Raw genomic sequence first — 18,991 nt, 5'->3', positions numbered from 1 at the left:
CATTCCACCATTAGGCAACTTAGAGTTGTGCATGACTAGAAATTGTTTCTTCTTTTTCTTTTATAGAAATTTGATTTAGAGAAAAACATGAAGTTTCCCAGTTTTCCTGTGTAGCAGTATCTCAATTCTTTTTAGTACAGGGAAATAGTCGTCAAGACCTTATAGATAATGTAAATATACAGATTATGGTTTTCATTTATATACTTACATATATATATATATATATATATATATGTTTTAAAATTTCTTTTTGGAATTGTTTTCTTGCGGGAAATAATAATAATGCAGTTCAGCGATGCTAGAGATTTTATGGGTACCATGTATGAAACAAATGCTTGCTTAATTGTTTCTGGAGTATAAATGTGAGCTGAAAAATGCAAGATCATAGCAGCTGTAAAGAGGCTGATCCTAAGGAAAATGAACTGGGATTCTTGAGCTTTGGCTATGGGATAAGCCTTTGATCCCAAAGTAACAGCTGACCATGTAAGTGCACAGGGCAAAATTTGTGCAACAGAAACTAGTGGTGCACACTGTTACTTCGAATGATTTGAAGGATTGAGAAATACAAGGTCTGCCTAAATCTTTGGTGGAGTTGAAGCAAATTGGCACTTAAGGAACAAGAAGTTGTGCAACAGGATAATGAACAAGTCATCTCCAACCTATGAGAAAGACATTCCCCCTCGTACCCAGAGACACTACCTATAAGTAGATCCATGCATGCATAGTTTTACTGAGTTATTAAGGATATCACATAATCAAAATGTGATCTGGAAAATGGTCAAATGTAGCATTTATGGATTTTTGATTTAATAGCTAAAGCAGATGCCTAATAATTATGGGAGTCTGAATATGTGCTTGGTGCATAGATGACATCCTCTTGCATCAATAATCTTTAATGGACACATATCAGAAGATAACTAACATGAGCACAGTTCATAATGCCCAGACATCTGTACATAAACAGTACTGAGATGATGTTCATTGCTAAGTTTACAAAACCAGAGACATCAGGACCAGCCACTCTGATGGGCTTTGGACACATATGCAAACTTCTATATTTATCTGAACCCAAACCTTTTTGTTTTGACCATTGCCAAGAAGAGCATTGATCCATATCTTATTTCAAAGTGGAACCACAATAAACATCCAACTGAAAATTAATAAAGTTTGTTAAGCCATCAGTTTCTCTCCAGCAACACTGAAGAATTTCGGAACTGGCGTTTATTGAAATGCAAATCACTGATCCTAAGTCCCACAGCCTTCATAACTATCATTTAAAAATTAATTGCACAGACCAAATCATCTCAGTGCTTGAGTATCTGCCAGTTGAGAGTTCTTTAACTTCTGGTGTTGATAAATTGCTCCAGTCCCTTCCTGTAACACGTTCCGTGCTGACTGCAGACAGTAAAGAGGAATTAACGGGTTTCAAGGGAATAAGTTTCCTTGTCTTACTGCATATGTTCACTCATAATATAAGGCATGGAGAAACAGCAAACCAACAGGTTGCACTGCCCATGACTTTTCCAATACTGAACTTATGTTATTAAAGCCTGAGGCAGTTATGGGTTTCCCTTGTGGTTTGCTGCGGAAGAAAGCAGGTTCAGGACAGCTCAAATAAATTTCTCATTCCCTGTGTCACTTTAGAGGGCAGAAAACAGCCATAACATACTTTGTTGTGGCCAGCCCTCCTCTCCAATTCCTGTCTTCTCATATACAAACTGCTCACCATAAACTGAGACTGAGAGGGAGCTTAATCTCTTCATATAAGTTTTCACTGATTGGAAGGGCCCAGAAAAGAAGTGGGCCAGTCCTTGGGCCTTTTACCATTTCTGTCCTCTATGAGAAGAACAAAAGCAGTTTAATATGAGTTAAATATGAACCTGGTTTATATATATCTTTTCCTACCTTAATCTGGCTGCTGACTGTACATTCTCCTAAATCTCAGTTCGCTGTATTCTTGGAAGCCTCTCCTTGTGCCTTTGGGAAATACCTTTCATCTTAACGCCTCCAGTTTTATTCCATTTAATGTTTCTCCTCTCGACTTGCAAACATCCTCGTGGCAGATGAGTGAAGAAAGTGTCATGAAGAAAGTGTTAACCTAAATGATGCCACTGCAGCACTAAAAACAACACAGCCCATTACAGGAGAGGCCAAAAGCCCCGTAGGGAATCCTGAGACAGGAGTCTGTACTGTCCGTGTATTGATTGCTTTCTCCTAAGTTATTGAACAAAGAATATATTATATTATGACTCTGGCAAACAGAATGTCTGTTAATGTTCAGGGACTCTGCATGGATTATGTTTTAGGTCCCTTTGAAGACTGGAAATCTCTGAAAACACAGTGCATTTCTAGCTGACTGGGAGTTGTGATATTTTTTTGGCGGTTTTTTGGTTTTTTTCCTTCTTTTTTTTTTTTGGGTTTTGTTTGGTTCACTGTTTTGGGTTTTTTTCCAATAGTTTTCCACAAGAAGTAAAATCTTTAATAAGACACAGCATCCAGTGAATAATTATTTTGAGCAAACATATAATCATAGTCTAATTATAATCCAAGTTGGCCAGGCTTGCATTTTATGTTTTTCTTTAATTCATATATAAGTTGTTAGCTAAAAGCAAATAAAATGTTATCACCCTTATCATTGCCATCATTAGGAGTTTTGCTTATTGTTTACATCTATGGGCTCTATTCTCACATTGCAGTTCCACTACAACAAAGGTACAATAGGGAAAAATAGGCAGTCCTGCCTCAAATAGTTTAGATAATTAATTTAATGGGTAGCAGCCTGACAGGCAAATACAAGAAAATTACAAGATAACATTTATGGAACAAGAATGCCATTATAGCCTCCAAGTAAAGATCCAATTCGGTTTTCAGTAAAAGCTGTAATGAAATGTATTCATTTCTTTCATTAAAAGCATAATCAAACTTAAATCTAAATTTTCAAATGGGCTACTAATTTTGACTGTTTTTATTTCCAGGTAAAGCTCATTTAAAGGAGCCTACTTTTCAGCACATGGGTAACCAGGCTATGTATAAAATTAGATATTTTGGATTACTAATATTTTTTTTTTTTTTTAATTCAGGCCATATTTGTAAATGAAAATCAAATCAATTAATTTTAAAAGGAAGATTTAACTATCTGGAAAGTTTTAAGTGAGTCCTCTAAAGAGTTTGAATGAGTTCAGAATTATTCCTTTGGGACATTTTGTGGATAACTCAATCTCTTTTCTGCCTTTCTCACAAATGAGTTTACCTTAACATTGGTCATTTTGTGTATATATCAGATGTTAGAGTTGTTGTAGGTTGCAGCTTAATAAAGCAACAGCAACAACTACAATGAAACTTTAATCAAAGCTAGTTTATTATAATTTTCTTTATTGGTGATCTCATTTATGCTAGAATGTTAATGAAAACATGCTTATCTTTTGCAGGATGCAGACAGTTCTGTTTCAACTTTGATCCCTAAATGGAGAATTTTTATTCCTGGTTTAAATGGGAAGTGAAGGGCTGTTGGAATTTTTGAAATGGTCTCACAACTAAGGGCTTGCCACTTCTCCAGAGTAACAAATCACTCAAAATCCAGGATATAAGTCAGATCCCCTCCACAGTTCACTCTTCATTTTGAGAATCTGATAGATTTCATCCAAATATGAAGCTCTTTTTTTTTTTTTTTTTTTTTTTCCTCCAGCCTGGTCTGTGCTAGTCTCAGTCTCCTCTGAACCTTCCCCTGTACTGCAAAGAGCTGCTGTGCTGTTCCCTTGGTCTCTCCACTGAGTGCAGCCAATCCCCAAAATTTAATTCCTAGTGATGCAAGATGGACATTTAAAGAGTTGTCTTACAGCATGGAAGCTCAGAACCACTAAGGGATCATCAAGTACAGTTGTTAACCTTACACTGCCAGCTTTATCAACAAACCATGGCCCTAAGCATGAAGAATGTTGTGGGTTTTTTTCCCCCCTCTGGGAAACAAAACAAAACAAAGCAAAAAAAACCCCAAAAAGCCAAAGCAAAACAAAACTGTACAGATTTTACTGAATGGGCAACTTTCTAACACGAAAACAAAGAGTCAACCACACATATCTTGAAGAACTATACAAGTCCTGTGCTAAAGTGGGTCAATATTTCTTTATTGACAGTAGTTAGTGTCCTTAGCTCCTTGCTTCTTTTAATAGACAAGGATTTCTTCTTGTGAAACACCCCATAAAGCCTCCAATTTTATCCAAAGAGCATGGCACCTGGTTTCAGTTCAGTAAGGTGTTTCTGTCAGTGCTTTTTCTTGATTTCCAGGGTCATTGTGCTGAGCCTCATCCCATGTGCAGAAAAGATGTGACAAGATTGCTGTGGTTTTTCGATTTTTCTTTCCTGGTCTGTTGGTCAGTGGAGTACTAATGGACACTGGTGCAAGGAAAAGAATGACAAATCCTAGGATCTGTTGACCAGGCAGAATTGTGTCACCCATACAGACAACTTGTGGTTTGATATTAGACATTTAATCTCCCTGTAGTTAAACTCCATCTGTAAAATGGATGTTAGGACACTACTATGGCAGGAGCTGTTGTGAGAGGGAAAGGGTGCATAATTAATAGATTACTAAAGGCTGGATGGCAAAATTCATTTGATGGTGGGGAGGTTCATAATGAATTTCTGACCTGGGGGACAAACATCAGTGGTACTTCATTACTTCAGTAGTGGGATGAAGAAAAGACCCTCTATCATTAAGCAGCTGGGAAGGAAGTGTAAATTGGAAGAAAAGAGGGAGGTGGATAATCATCTTTTTCAGCGCAGTGAAGTGGCCCCACTTTGCTGGTAAAAGGACTGAAACACTTAAAGGCAAGTTAAAACCACAGTTTAATCTATTTTCTTTACCTTTCTTTCAGGATTCTTGATATTACATATAATATATATGTAATATAATAAAATCTGGTTTAACCATTTGCTTGTTTTATCCCCCCTTTCTGGTCATTTGCACTAAAACTTCATGGGACCTCTCTTCAGAAAACTCACCTAGGTGTCCCTAAACTCCAGATTCAAAGAATCTCACCCATCCCGTCTTATACATATTCTCCTTTTGTAATTGTCTCTAGTTTAGAGGGCCCCTAATAATGAATTTATTTACTTTCCCTCGCAAAGGTTTCTATCACCTTTGTATAATTGAATATTTTTTTGGTCTTGGGACTTACAGGTTAAAGTGACTTTCTCAGCTCTCTGATTCAGAACTAAAAGAATGTTGTTTCTAAGCATACCTAATGCTCTCTGTCATCCTGTAAACAATAAACTTTGAAAAGCAGAATGGCAACCTGTGTTAATTTAATTTGGTGGATACCATCTGATTGTTAAAAGAACATGGTAAAAAAATTGCTTCTCTACTCAGGAAAAAAATGTAAAAACTACAAACCCAAGAAAATTGTCTGCTGCTCTTCCACATGCAAGAATAGGTCAGTTGTAAGCAGCACTAGGTTAATCAAAGCATTTATTTGAAGTAGGCAGTGTTTAATATAGCTTAAATTTACACTCACAAGGATGGTCTCTGTCTTCTGTCTCTTTAGTTGCCATTCGGAAAATATGTATGGTGTTGTTTCAAAACATAAAAATTCTGAAGTGGGTGTCAGATGAATACAAACAATTCCAGCAAAAGTTCTGCTCCCTCCAAATAGGGCTATATACTAGGTACCAGAAAATCCCATGAGGAAAAAATATAAAAAAACAAAAAAAAAACCAAAATCAAAACCAAAAAACCCAAGAAAAATGAGCATTTCAGGTTAGCAAAACACAAGATTTACCCAGAGAAAACAAAGATTTTCAACCCCCAGTCTTGCATATTTTAGATGTTTTCCTAAGTTCAGTATTCTTCTTTGTAAAATAGGTGTTTTTCAGAGTGGTACAATCCTGAGGGCTTGAGGAAGATGTGCACCTAGGCAGACACATGGGCACAGCACTGGAGATATTTTTAAATAGTGACAAATGTCATTCCCCACCTTTTTTTTTTTTTTTTTTTTTTTTTTTAACAAATTTTTGAATCTTTTGTAGATTTTTTTAGTCTCTCACAAACTGGATTACACATAGAAGTGTATAGATATTTCCTCCTTGGAGTCATGGAAGAGATAGAATGGTATATTTTCATCACCAGGTCTTAGGTATATGAAGATCTGGTTCATCCTGTGGCTGAAAACAAACATTATACAGGGATTATATTAAGTAAAACCAGTGGTTTTAGCTAAACCAGCATTTGTTCTATGGAATGCAATAACGCTCCCTCATGGCCTTTTTTGGCTATTCTTCATGTTAACCTCTGTAGGAAGTAATTACCCACATCATTACTGAAACTGGTTTTAAGGCATCATTTCAGGAGGATAAAGCAACTTTTTCAAGTTGTTCCTCTTCTGAAATGAGAAAATTAAACTGTTTCAGGCAAAAAAAAAAAAAAGAAAAAAAAAAAGGTATTGCAAGGTGAATGAGGAAGGAGACCAGCAAGATAATTTGGTAGATGATATAATGGTAGCAGTATTATTTCTTTTCCTATTTGTAACTTTTTGTTTTAATTGAAAGATTGGACTAACTCATGTCACTAATCCCAACCTTCTCTTATCCAATTTTCCATGTGATATATTTCATAGTCAGCATTGTTGAGCACCTCTTATCAGCCCTGCTTAAATGTTTGTTGCTGTTGTATTTGTGTTATTGTGGAACCTCCACAGATTTCTATAGTGTTCTTTTGTCCTTTTGAAAACTACCTTGTTCACAATTTCTTTATCTCATTCCAAATATGTGAATGGAAGAAAACAACTGCAAATGGCTGTAGTATAAGTTAAAACTGCTAAATAAATTATATAGACAAATTAAAAGCTGCAAGAATGCAGTATAATGCATATTTTATTATTTCCTCCTTACAATGTTGTTTAAAAATACATAACCACTTGATGTATGTATATTTCCTTGAGGAAGGTGCTCTGTAGCTCTGAGGCAGGATAAGTAGCATGTGATGTGGCAGCTGTAACGTAACAGCATATTTTCCCATAAAAAGCAGAGTAAATGGGCACATAAATTCCATATAAACTGTCAGCATGTCAGCTATGCTAACACTGGGTAAGATACTGCCCTTGAGCCTCACACACTTATGCACCATCATTTTTCAAACCATTCTCTCCAAGAAGTGATACTGCTCCTGTGGAAGCAACGCCCTGACCACCCTTCCTTTGGCCAGCTCAGCTGACTTTCACGCCTATGCAAGACACAAAAAGGGATGAAGCCCAGTCTTTATCTGGTATAGGTGATGTTCTGTCTGGTGTCTGAAACTCTGCAGGGAGTTTAACTCTATTTTCTGATAGGTTATCCCAGTCCAGGTTTCATCTCATCTGGCTTCAGGTATCAGCAGAGCTCTGCATTTGAGCAAGGCTCACCCCAGGCTCTGCAGGAACTCGTGGCAGTCAGCTGGGGTGCTGGGCTCTTTTAGGGAGCAATTAATCTCATCTACTTTAGTTGTGTACTTTAGCTGACATGCATCACACCTCGAAAGAGCCTAGGGAATTTAACAGGCACCACCAACTGCATTATGAGTGTCTAAGCTAGAAGGCATAAATCAATTCTTGAATGCCTCCAGACCTCTAAAACAAAAATAAAAATGTTCTGCTAAATTATTTTTCTGTTTGTTTGTGTGTTTTGAAGTCTATTTGACTACTCTACATCTTTGGAAGGATATATGTAAGTCCAAGTACCTCATACACTTGGCCCATCTTAGCAACCCCTACTAAGCTACCCATCTCATATTTCTTGTTTATGAAAAGGAGATCTGAAGATTGCTTTTGTCTCCCCACATGGATTGAACTGTGGAATAGGTAAAAGCTGTAGAAAGAAGGAATTTTGATACAATTTTGATGAACTTCATGCAACATTCAAATGCAATTATATTCCAAATACCACACACGTCAGGAAAAAGATGCAACCGTGCATGAGTTGACCAAACTTTCTAGGCCAAAAATTTTGTAATTGTGTTTTATCAAGTTCTTTATTTGTACTACTTATTTCAAAAAACTATTCTTAAAGTAGGGGGATAAAACATGTTGCTAATTTTGCAATGAAAATTTGTGTGTATTAAAAATTCTTTCTTGAATGAAACATAAAAATTTTTGGATAAAGAAAGAAGACAGGAAAAGGAATCCCTTTGACAAATTTGAAAAAGCCTTTTTTTCCCTTCATACTTTTCAAATGTATTTCAGGACAGGAAACCCATTACCCAGAAAACTTACATAGGAATATTTGCTGACCACCTTAGATTAACTTCAGATGTTCTGGACACAATGGTCATCAAAGACAAGCAATGTCAGCTTGAAGCAGTTAAAATTGTTGCATCAACAAAGAAAATGAAACTCTCTCACAGCCACCCTTCCTCTTCAAGGTCAAGCGTTCTCTGTCGACCTCTTGAAACATGCACACAACTAAATTATACAGGCATATCATTGTTATCATAAATACATTATGTACGCCTATTTTCATAGTTAATGTAAGAGGGTCAGAGAAAATTTTTCCTTGATAAGGCGGGTCACTAACCTGAAAATATTGAAGAACACTGCTTTAGATAGATGGACAAGGAAAGTCTTTATGACCTGATTTCCATGAACTTTAGCTGAGTTTCAAGTGCTGAGGAGGTATTTTAGTCTACAGTAGAAAGCAAGCCAATCTGAAGATGTTTCCTAGGTTGCTGTCAATGAACTACTCAGCATTTCTCCATGTCATGCTTTCCATGTGACTCAGGTGTCCAAAAATATTTAACTTTTAATTTGAATCCTTCAAGTAAGCATTGTCAGTTGCTGTTATCAGCTAATGAACATAGTCTGAAGGTTTAATAAAATCAAGAAAATTCATCTGATGCCTTGACTATAAAGAATCTTTCTGAATTCATTCAGCCGAAATAGAGAGCAAAGGAGATGATTTGTCTCTGAACTAGGTACATTCTACTTGTTCATTTTAAATGGTTTATTGTGCAACAGATCCGATCTTTGATAAAGGATTTTAGGCAGCCTTGCAATGAAATAAAGTTATGCAGTGAGGAAAGGAAGCCAAAATGATCAGAGTGAATGTCTACAATTTTAATACATCCAGTAATTTTAATACATCATTAGTAATTATTTAAGTGTCCTTATTACAATTATCTCTCACTTTTAAAAATACTTTAACTTATATTTTGTTATATTAATTTATATTTTGTTATATTTTGTTATATTAATGTCTTCTTAGTTTTTTATTAGTTTTTGATTTTTGTTTCGCTTGTTCATTTTTTTTTTAGTTTTGTTTTCTGTTTGAAACCCTCTAGATTCCTAGATATACACTAACATTTGAATATTGAAATCTCTCATCACCTTGTTTTTTAATATCAGAAAACATAAAAGGGAAAAAACTGTGTTTATTGACTACAAAATATAAATGTGGAGTTATATGATATTCACATTCAAAAACTTACCTTTCAGACGCTTACAATCATATTTTGAGAGGTAAACCAAAGTTACAACCACAGAGCTGGCCTATGGAAGGCATAAGAAAGAAAGGTAAATATATTAGTTATATTTCATTGCACTTTCTAGGCATCCAATGAAACATTATGCACATACAATTATACTAATTAATAAACTGAGATAATAACTGCTATGACAAAAAAGGTGGTAGTCACTTTTGATACTCTTACAAGAATTGAGCTAAGGTAAAATTTATCTGACGTTCTGGCAAAAGTTTGTTTGATCTCACACCCTACAAATGGATCTACTAAAAGATAAAGAAATTCTGACAGCTGTCTAGTCTGCCAGTAAACTTCAAGCATCTCCATGCCCTTAGATTTGGTGGCTTGGATTGTAATCCTCATGAGAATTCTTTAATCTGTTTGCAGGTTGATTTTTATGTCTTATGAAGTGCATACAGACAGTAAGAAAGGAAATAATAGAAAAAGAAAGAATAATATATTGTTATAAAAGTTTTGTTTGTTTGTTTGGTTGGTTGGTTGGTTTTTCTTAAAACTCAGGAGAAAATTTCATTTTAGGATGTGTTTTAAGATTTAAGAAAACTTTGGATCAATGTATATATGCTGTTTCTCTATCTAAGCCTCAAGCTGTGATCCCATCAGATCTCCTGGGGCACTTCCAGCTGTGATGCTGTCAGATCCCATAAGCTAAATAGGTTGGGCCAACTCAAGCTGTGATGCTGTCAGATTTCATCAGCTAAGCAGGTTTGGGATGAGTCAGCGCTTGAACAGGAGACTTGCAATGAACAAGTTGGTTTCTGAGGGCGTCGTGGCTGTGACAACTCCACAAAGGTGGGAGATGTTCCCTGCTCCTTCATGGATCCCAGGCAGAAATCTGCACTCCCAATAAGGCACACTGCTGAAGGAGAGTGCTTAGGAAAAGGGGGGGATGAAACTGAGGCACTTCACCAAATCTCACCATAAACAATCAGACTGGAAAAGATATTTGCTTCTTTTTTTGTGCCTATAATATGTGTATCCCAGAAAGAAATCGTGGAGAGAAATATATGACAATGGAATGGGTGAGTGTGGTCCAAACAATTTTTGGACAACTGTGTGTATATTGTTTTCACTTTGGAAACTGCATCATCACCTGTGCTGACAAGACTTTTGAAGATGCACAAAGAGGGAACAAGTGCTTCTATTATGTTTTTCAGGTAATTTCCACTGTAATGTGTTAGGATAAGACCCCTAAAGGATCAGCTTTTCCTTCTCCCTAACAAAGAATACTGCATATTCTGCTGGTGATACTAGTCCCTACAGAAGCCTTCAGAAGCGTCTTTAAAGTTCGTGTTTGTATTAAACCAATGAAGTGAAGAAAAATAAATAGGTGAGGTTTATTTACGAGGTTTCATGTGTAAAATACCTTTCTTAATTTATTTTTTAATTCATTCTCCCTCATTTAATTGTGAAACTAAAACAAAAATACAAAGAAGGTTGTGAATTTTTTTTTTTTATAAAATCATTTCTGGAAGAAAAGGAAATTATGTTTTGAAGTTGTATCCATTTTTCAGGGTTGATATTGGATTTTTTTGTGTGTTTATATTTCTGGCCTTTTCAATAGATATTTGTAACAAAATAATTTCTCATTAAATAATTTTCATCACAAGAAGTCACATTTCTTCTTATAAGTTTAACTTCATTAAATAGATAAGGCAAAAGCAGTGTCATAAAAATGAACTTGATAAATAGAAGTGCACAATTTCAAAGAAAATATTAGTTAAAACATTACAACGATAATGATGTAAAATTTTTCACTACGTATTTATTTTCTGAAGTAAAATGAAAGGTATTTTTAAAGAGGAAAACTGATGTTGTGGAGTGTTTTCTGAGCAGTTTTTAGGAATAAGGTCTTGTGCTGAAATAACCCATCTCTCTGATGAAAGGCTCACTAAAAGACAGGAATCCCCTTTCTGCAGAATAAATCTTGAGAGATCCTGTTGTCTTAATATAGTAACAGGCAAAGATCTCTAAAGAAGTACTAAGCGTGCATTCAGTCAGCTCCTTGAGCCTTTGCTTGTAATGAATTGTAGGACAGAATATGGGGGTTTTTTTAGCACTTCCCAGGAAGTCTTGTCCTGATTTAAAACTTACAAGTGTTGTGTGTGATGATCAGTTGACCATGGACCCCAGAGTAACTTAAAAACACAACCTTCAGAATAATGGGGATGAGACCCACCTCACCATACTAGGCTGGCAAGATCTAGCAAAGTGAAAATCTGCAGTCAGCTGGGACTCCTCTCAGTCAGAGGATTGGAAGAGGAAACCCAGAAATCACTTTTCTGGGCATCTTGTGACAGATGCACACTAAAACTTTTTGCTTTCTTTCTGTTGACTTGAAAGGGAGAATTGGGGATTGATAGGGATATCCATGCAGATATCTCTACTAGTCAGATAAATGCAGCCCATATTTTCCCACAAAAATGTGTGCCACAGTATACAAAGGACTTTTCCTTTTTGTTTGACTGAATCCAAGAGCTCTCCTCAAAGCACGCAGTTGGCTTAGTCCCTTACCACTGATTAGTCAATAAAGGGAAAGCACACCTTATTTGCAGTAAAATATCTGAGATGTGGTTTTACATCCTGACTATTTTACTTCTCCTCCCAAGTCCCTGCATGCTAAAAGACAGCCACCTTTACAATTCAAGATGGTCTCAGCCCCCATCCAGGTTGGAATGAAAATATATGGAACACATCCTGGCTGTGCCTCAAGCTGCCTGCACGCTCAAACTGCTCCTGCCACAACAGTGAGATTTGTTTCATCTTCTCATTGTCATCCTGACAGTCACACAGAGTAGAAACTTCTGGGTCTTTTACCAATGTCTTCTTTTATCTTGACATGATTGCTAGGCTGGGGTGTGGTTACCCAGGAGCATGCAAGCTCATCATGGCACTCTGTGCTCCAGCCCATCTTGCACAGGGGACTGATGCTTGGAAGAAGCTCGATCCTTTGCACCACTGGGCCTCAGGGCTGATAAAGTTTTCTGTTTGCTTATCTCTGCTTTGAGGCACAAAGATATTTTCCCTTCCTCCCTCACCACCCCCACCCACTTTTTTCTTTCTTTTTTTTTTCTTTCTTTTTCTTTTTTCTTTCTTTCTTTCTTTCTTTCTCTCTTTCTTTCTTTCTTTCTTTCTTTCTCATTTTTTTTTTTTCTGGATGCTTAGAAATTCCCATTTGAAATGTTAAGCTGTAGATGAAGGTTCTCATGTTTGAGTCAAGAATAGCATGGTGGGTGGGAGGGAGAGTGAGATGTTTTCCTCAGGAGCAAAGCCCTCAGCGCATGAGAGTACGTCAATAGAGATGAGGGGAGTCTAAAGCATAAAGGTTGGCTTTTTAAACGGCTGAAGTCAGAAAGAGTGCTCTTTGTGAAACTGGTCACAAAGGGAGCAAAGTGTCTGCACCAGAAAGACTGAGTGACCTTTTCAAAGTGTTAGGCATTGTTTATTTTCTTTGAATTAAGTGTGTAGGTGCATGTGAGTGTGTTGTGTACTGAACAACTGACAGATGCTGCAAATTTTTTTCCTAAACTTGCTGAGTCTCTACTAATTACAACTGGGATGGAGTTGTGTTTTGTAATTCACAGTTAAGTTAATTTTGAAATACTTCCCAAGCCAAAATGGACACAAGTAGGCAATGTTTTCCTTCTTAAACCTGTTACCAGGCAGCTTCTGGAGGAAGTTTTCTTGGTTTAATTCAGCACTTCATTCACATTTCAATATACTTTTTTATATAGTATTCACTTCAACCACCTTGATGTTGATTGGAGGGACAAAACAACAGAGCAGGGACAACCCAGGAGGTTCTGGAATGTGCTGATGACAAATTCCTTCTCTAAGGGACAGAGGAACAATAATGACGAGGGTTGCTGTGCTGGACCTTGTGCTCAACACCAAGCAAGGGGTGGTGGGGAATGTGAAGCAACAAGGGCACATTTCCTGACCTGGGCTTCAGGAAAGGAGACTTCAGTCTCTTCAAGGCACTACTTGGTAGGCTGCTGTGGGAAACGGCTCTGGAGGCAAAGGAGCCCCAAGAAAGCTGGTTAATAATTAAGGATTACCACCTTGAAGCTCAACAGCAATGTGTTCCAACAGAGAGAAAGTCAGGAAAAACCAACAGAAATCCTGCATTGCATGGAAAATGGGGTGATTGAACAAGATTTCAAAGTGAAAAATGGTAGTTTTAGATCAAGATATATGGGAGAAATTTTACTTGGAGGATAGAGAAACATTTCAGCAGGGTGTCTAAAAAAAGTTGTGGCTGCCCTATCTCCTAAATGTTCAGGACAGGCTGGGTGGGGCTCCGAACAACATGGCCTAGGGAAAGTGTCCCTGCATGGTGGAACAAGGTTATCTTTAAGGTCTCTTCCAACCCAAATCATTGCAGGTTTCCACAACTCAGTGTTGTGCTCTGTGGTGTTATGTAACACAAAACGTGAAAACAAAACCACACCTCTACTAGTAAATTATATGTGCTCAGAACTGGGCTTGGATGTAGAAGCCAGCTGGCATGGATCAGTCCAGCTCCTTACTGGAAATTCTTCTGGATGGCCACATCCAAAATGCCTGTTGAGAGTCATCCATGTTGTCTCCTGAAATGTTCCCAGAAAATGTCTGGGGTAATGCTGGCTACCAAATGACAAAACTGTACTAGGGATAAGTTTAACAATTTAACTCCATAGGCAATTATATTCCAGAGCACAGGAATATTTTCTGGCACTGATTAACTTAGAAGTGCAAGTACATAATTAAATCCTTTGGACTGTGCTGTTCTTAATTTGGTCAAAAACCAAAAGAAGAAGCAGGTCTTATTGTGTTACACTCTGAGGAATATCTCTCTGGCTTTATCTTTAGATTAGCCTAAAGACAGTATTCACTCTCTTGGCTGACAGCTCCAGATGATAGGAAAATTATCCTTCATGTGTCTCTTCCATGCTTCTCTGCAAACAAAGCTTCAGGTTTGGACAGAAAAGACTATATAGCTAAAAACGCAAGTCAATGGCAGCTATGCATTTGTGACTCTTTGTATGTAGCTAAAATATGTATTAAATTCCCTTGACCTGATTTTATGCACAGGCAAAACTACTTTACTTTTGCTTTCATATATCAAAGTAAATATTTTGGATTAACTAGATTATTCTTTACATTAGAGTGCATTTTAATTTTGAGCTTGTTGTAGCAGCAGAGAAAATGCCATATTATGTAGTTCAACCGAGATGTAGATGAATAAATGGATAGATAAATGGGGAGACAGAAATTGCAAATTATGGGGTTTTTTTTCTGTTGAATTTTATTTTAGGAGGTAAGATCTTAATTTTATTTTCTTTTTAGTTAAATTTTTCAAATATTTTTGTTTCTTCCTTCAGCTAGTGAATACTGTTTCAACTAAAGATGTTTCAAAATACATTAAAAAATTAATTATGTTGTCTTATCATGTTATAGGTAATACCGAATAATGAAATGCTTAGAGTAACTGCAGAAACAAAGAAGATTTTGACATGATCTAGTTGAAGGTATCCCTTCTAATTGCAGGGGGGTTGAACATGATGGCTTTTAGAAGCCCCTTCCAATACAAATTGTCCTATGATTCTATGATTCCATCAGTGACCTGAGTGGCTGGACAATTATACTCGTGATTCTTACACAAAGTCCCAAAACCTCACTCTGGAATGGGCTTTAGATGTGCACACTCATTGATCAGTTTATATGAACCTCTTCAAAAGTCTCAGCATCTATTTAAATGTTAAGCATCTATGTAAACAACAGTTGTATTTCTAAAAGCATTAACTTGTGAAATACTTTTAAAGAATCAAGCTTTTTTTTTATTTTGTTTTGTTTTGCATTTTTGTTTATTTCTCTGTGTGTAGGACCTGAGTTGCTTTAAAATCCAGCAATAAATCTACTGGAAAAGAGTTAGAATCACCTGAGAATGATATTCAGAGCTACAGTTTCAAAACTAGTGAATAATTTCTATTGATCATCCTGGAAAACAAAATCCATAGATGTCAGGCATTCCCACATATCTTGGAAATCTAGGCAGCTGTCTTTTATGGTGAGGCACAAATTTTTACTGCTGTTTCTGATGGAATGCCAAATTTGGAAGAAAGTTTGTACCCTTCTCCTCCCCTTCCCCTCCCCCTAAACATACAGAAAAGCCACAGTGAGTCTATTTTAATTCATAATGAAACCTTAGTCTCTCTAAACAGAAGCACCCCTTAAAATAAAGTAAAATGCCACATAAAATGCTATTCCTATTACAATATAAAATGTGCTTTCACTCAGGCTCCTTGTAGCATTATCTCTAACTGCAGTGTAACTAAAAACTAATAACCTAATTTTTAATTAGCTGGGTTTGTGGCATTTTTCACCCAACTCTCAGTTGCTCTTTCTGCAGTGTATATCATTATTAACTCTGGATGTCTTCAAGGAGATCTTAAATATACTTTACTTGCTTTCTACTTTTTCTCCTTTCTGAAAATTGTTCTCAAAACACTCATATTCATTAAAAAATAAAAATCTCCAAAATTTTAACAGTGATCTTAAGCACAGTATGAGTGATTCCAATTTTATGTAGCTATTATCTTTGTTCTTCCATTATCTGAATTCTTTCCTCTTCTTTTAGTCAATAGAGTGGGAATATATTTTTAAAAAAATATTACCATACTTCAGTCTAACTGCCCTAAAAATGTGTGAATTTAGAAAGGAAGACCACAAATATTGTGCATTGGTTCCTTTGATGTCAAAATAGTACTGAGTAATTACAGAGGGTACATAATATGTTGTGGCTTTCAGTTCTTTTAGAGACATTACTTATACTGAGGGCTGATACGAAAGGACACTTTTATATAAAAAAGTGTTGACTGCACAGCAGTGGTGTAAACAGGAAGCTCTCTCAGTTTAGAGCCCTTCATCACAGCTGTCAGAGAAGACAAGACATCCTGAACACATTTAGAAAAAACTTGTAAACCATGGAAAATCTGACCTGAATCATGCCCTAAGCCCAGCTGGGTCATGTCACTCACCTGTACTGTGCCTTACCAACAAAAGGTGCAGACTGTGGCCATTGCACCTCCAGATGTTATCCCATCACCTCTCAGGGCCCTCTTGGAGCTGAGCAGGGCTGTGAAGGGAAGCATGGTCAAGCCATAGAGGGCAGAATTCCCTGTCCATAGCACAGGTTTTGGAATTAGTTGGTCTGTAAACATCCCTTTCAACCCAAACCATTCTGTGACTCTGTGATTCTAGCAAAAAAAAAGGGATAATGGTCTGTGCCTACTGACTTGTGCCACAGGGACAAAATACATTCTTTTTTTTTTTTGGTCACATTTAGACCATTTGAATTATTTCCAACTGAAATTATTCCTTATTCTTGACAGAAAAAAAAAATCTACTTGTAAAAATCTGTGTTTAAATGCATATAACACCCCTGCTTCTTTACAAGTCCTTTGTTAGTTATTAGTTAAATTTCTTTGCATATTTAGTGTGCAGTTATCTAGATTTTTAGATTAGAAAAGACCTCTAAGATCGAGTCCAACTGTTAATCCAGCAGTGTCAAGCCATGACACTAAAATCCACTGAATGGTTTAGACACTAAACCATGTCCCCAAGTGCCACATCTACATGGCCTTCAAGTTCCTTCAGTGATGGGGACACCAACACTGCCCTTGGCAGACTGTTATGCCTTGTCAACTCTTACTGTGGATAAATTTCTCCTGTTATCCAATCCAACCATCCTCTGATGCAACTTGAAGCCATTTCCTCTCCTCCTGTCCCTGTTCCCTGGGAGAAGAGCCCAAATCTCCCCAGCTCTCCCCTCCATTAGGGAATTGTGCAGAGCCACAAGGTCCCCCCTGAGCCTCCTTTTCTCCAGGCTGAGCCCCTTTCCAGCTCCCTCAGCTACTTCTGATACTCCAGACTCTTCCCCAGCTCCATTCCCTCCCCTGGACAATAATTGGACAACGGACAACGGACAACGTCCAGCCCCTCAATAACCCAGGATTCAAGGTGCAGCCTCACCAATGCCCAACACAGAGCAGGGTCACTGCCTGATCCTGCTGGTGCACTATGGCTATCCTGTGCTCTGATGTGAAGCCTCATTCTGAGAAAACATACACCTTAATATTTTAGAAGTTTGGGCAAAGGTCACAATGCAGAAAACACAGAGACAAGGACTGCCTCTTTCATTGTGAAAAGCTGATGCCCAGTGATGGAGCTGATGTAGCCTGAACACATGAAATTTTTTCCTTCCCCATAGATAATAAGTAAAATAAAGCAGAAGCTTAAGAAGGAAGTGGGAGTTATTAATTTGACTGATTTAAAGTATCTGTCTAAAGTATCTACAATTTAATCCATAATGTGACTCATTATACAAATTTTCAGTTTCTCACCTGAACTGCTCTCTCAGGGATTTAATCTCATGCCACATTAGGAATTTATTTTGAATGTCTATCATTTGGCCAAATCTGTACTCTCTTCATAACTTCATAACTCTTATAACTAGAGCAAATCTGCTAAAAGAGACATAGGTTCTTCAATATGAACCTTAAATGCAGGGAACACATAGTTTTCTACCTATATGTTTGTCCTTGCAGGAATTTGCACTTCCAATTTTCATTTGTACTATTGCACCTAGATCCAGGTCAAAAAACTTATACATGAATATGAAATCCCTGCTACAAAGATAATGAAACACCGAAGGACAATGGGAACGTATTTGAGGAACATTTGGTTTTTTAAGAAGCTCAAGAAAATGTGTTGCTTTGTATTCTGCTTCTTTTTCTTTCTTAGTTCTCACTGACTGTCTCTTTTTTCTGTCTCTATGTTCTTATGTTTTTGGAGTTTTTATTAGATGGATTTATAATCCTGTTTTTAGAGTGTCCTTGAATAGATTTTTATAATTAGCAATTATAAATAGAGATATAGTCTTGGGTTATGAAGTTTACTTTTATTGACTGCAACAGAAGGTTTAAGTTCAACTTCCCCTTATCTGATTATATTTACCAGAACTGTGGGAATTCACTGTGCTATAAAAATGGACCTTGCTGCTAGCTGGCATACCCAAGAACATTTAAATAAAAATAGCAATGAAAACCCAAGCAAATATTATTTATGTCAGTTAGATACCAATGAAATCTAAGGCTTTCAGGAGTAGACAGGATTGATTTTTAAATTTTTTTTTTCCTCTCTCTCTCTTTTTTTTTTTTTTTAATATGACAGAATGACACACTCTTCACTCAGCCACTCAAGCTGAAGAATGACTCAAGAACCCTGTGAAGGTCAAATGCATTTTCACCCAACTGATGCTCTTGTAAAACTGACTTAACCCTCCTTGTGCATTTCTGCACAGCATGGAAGTTAGCTGTGTAGCTCCAAATCAGATGAAAGTGCGGTGAGACCTTTTTGTAGAGCTCTTTTGTTTTAAGCAGAACAAATTCCCTATAAGCAGAACTGCAATTTGCACATTGGAACGCCTTCTGCCTATAATGATCTTGC

The sequence above is a fragment of the Onychostruthus taczanowskii genome, unplaced genomic scaffold (assembly GCF_017590055.1).
Source record: "Onychostruthus taczanowskii isolate IOZ18803 unplaced genomic scaffold, ASM1759005v1 scaffold70, whole genome shotgun sequence".
NCBI classification, from domain to species: Eukaryota; Metazoa; Chordata; class Aves; order Passeriformes; family Passeridae; genus Onychostruthus; species Onychostruthus taczanowskii.
The sequence above is the reverse complement of the archived record's forward strand: the minus strand, read 5'-3'. Positions refer to the sequence as shown.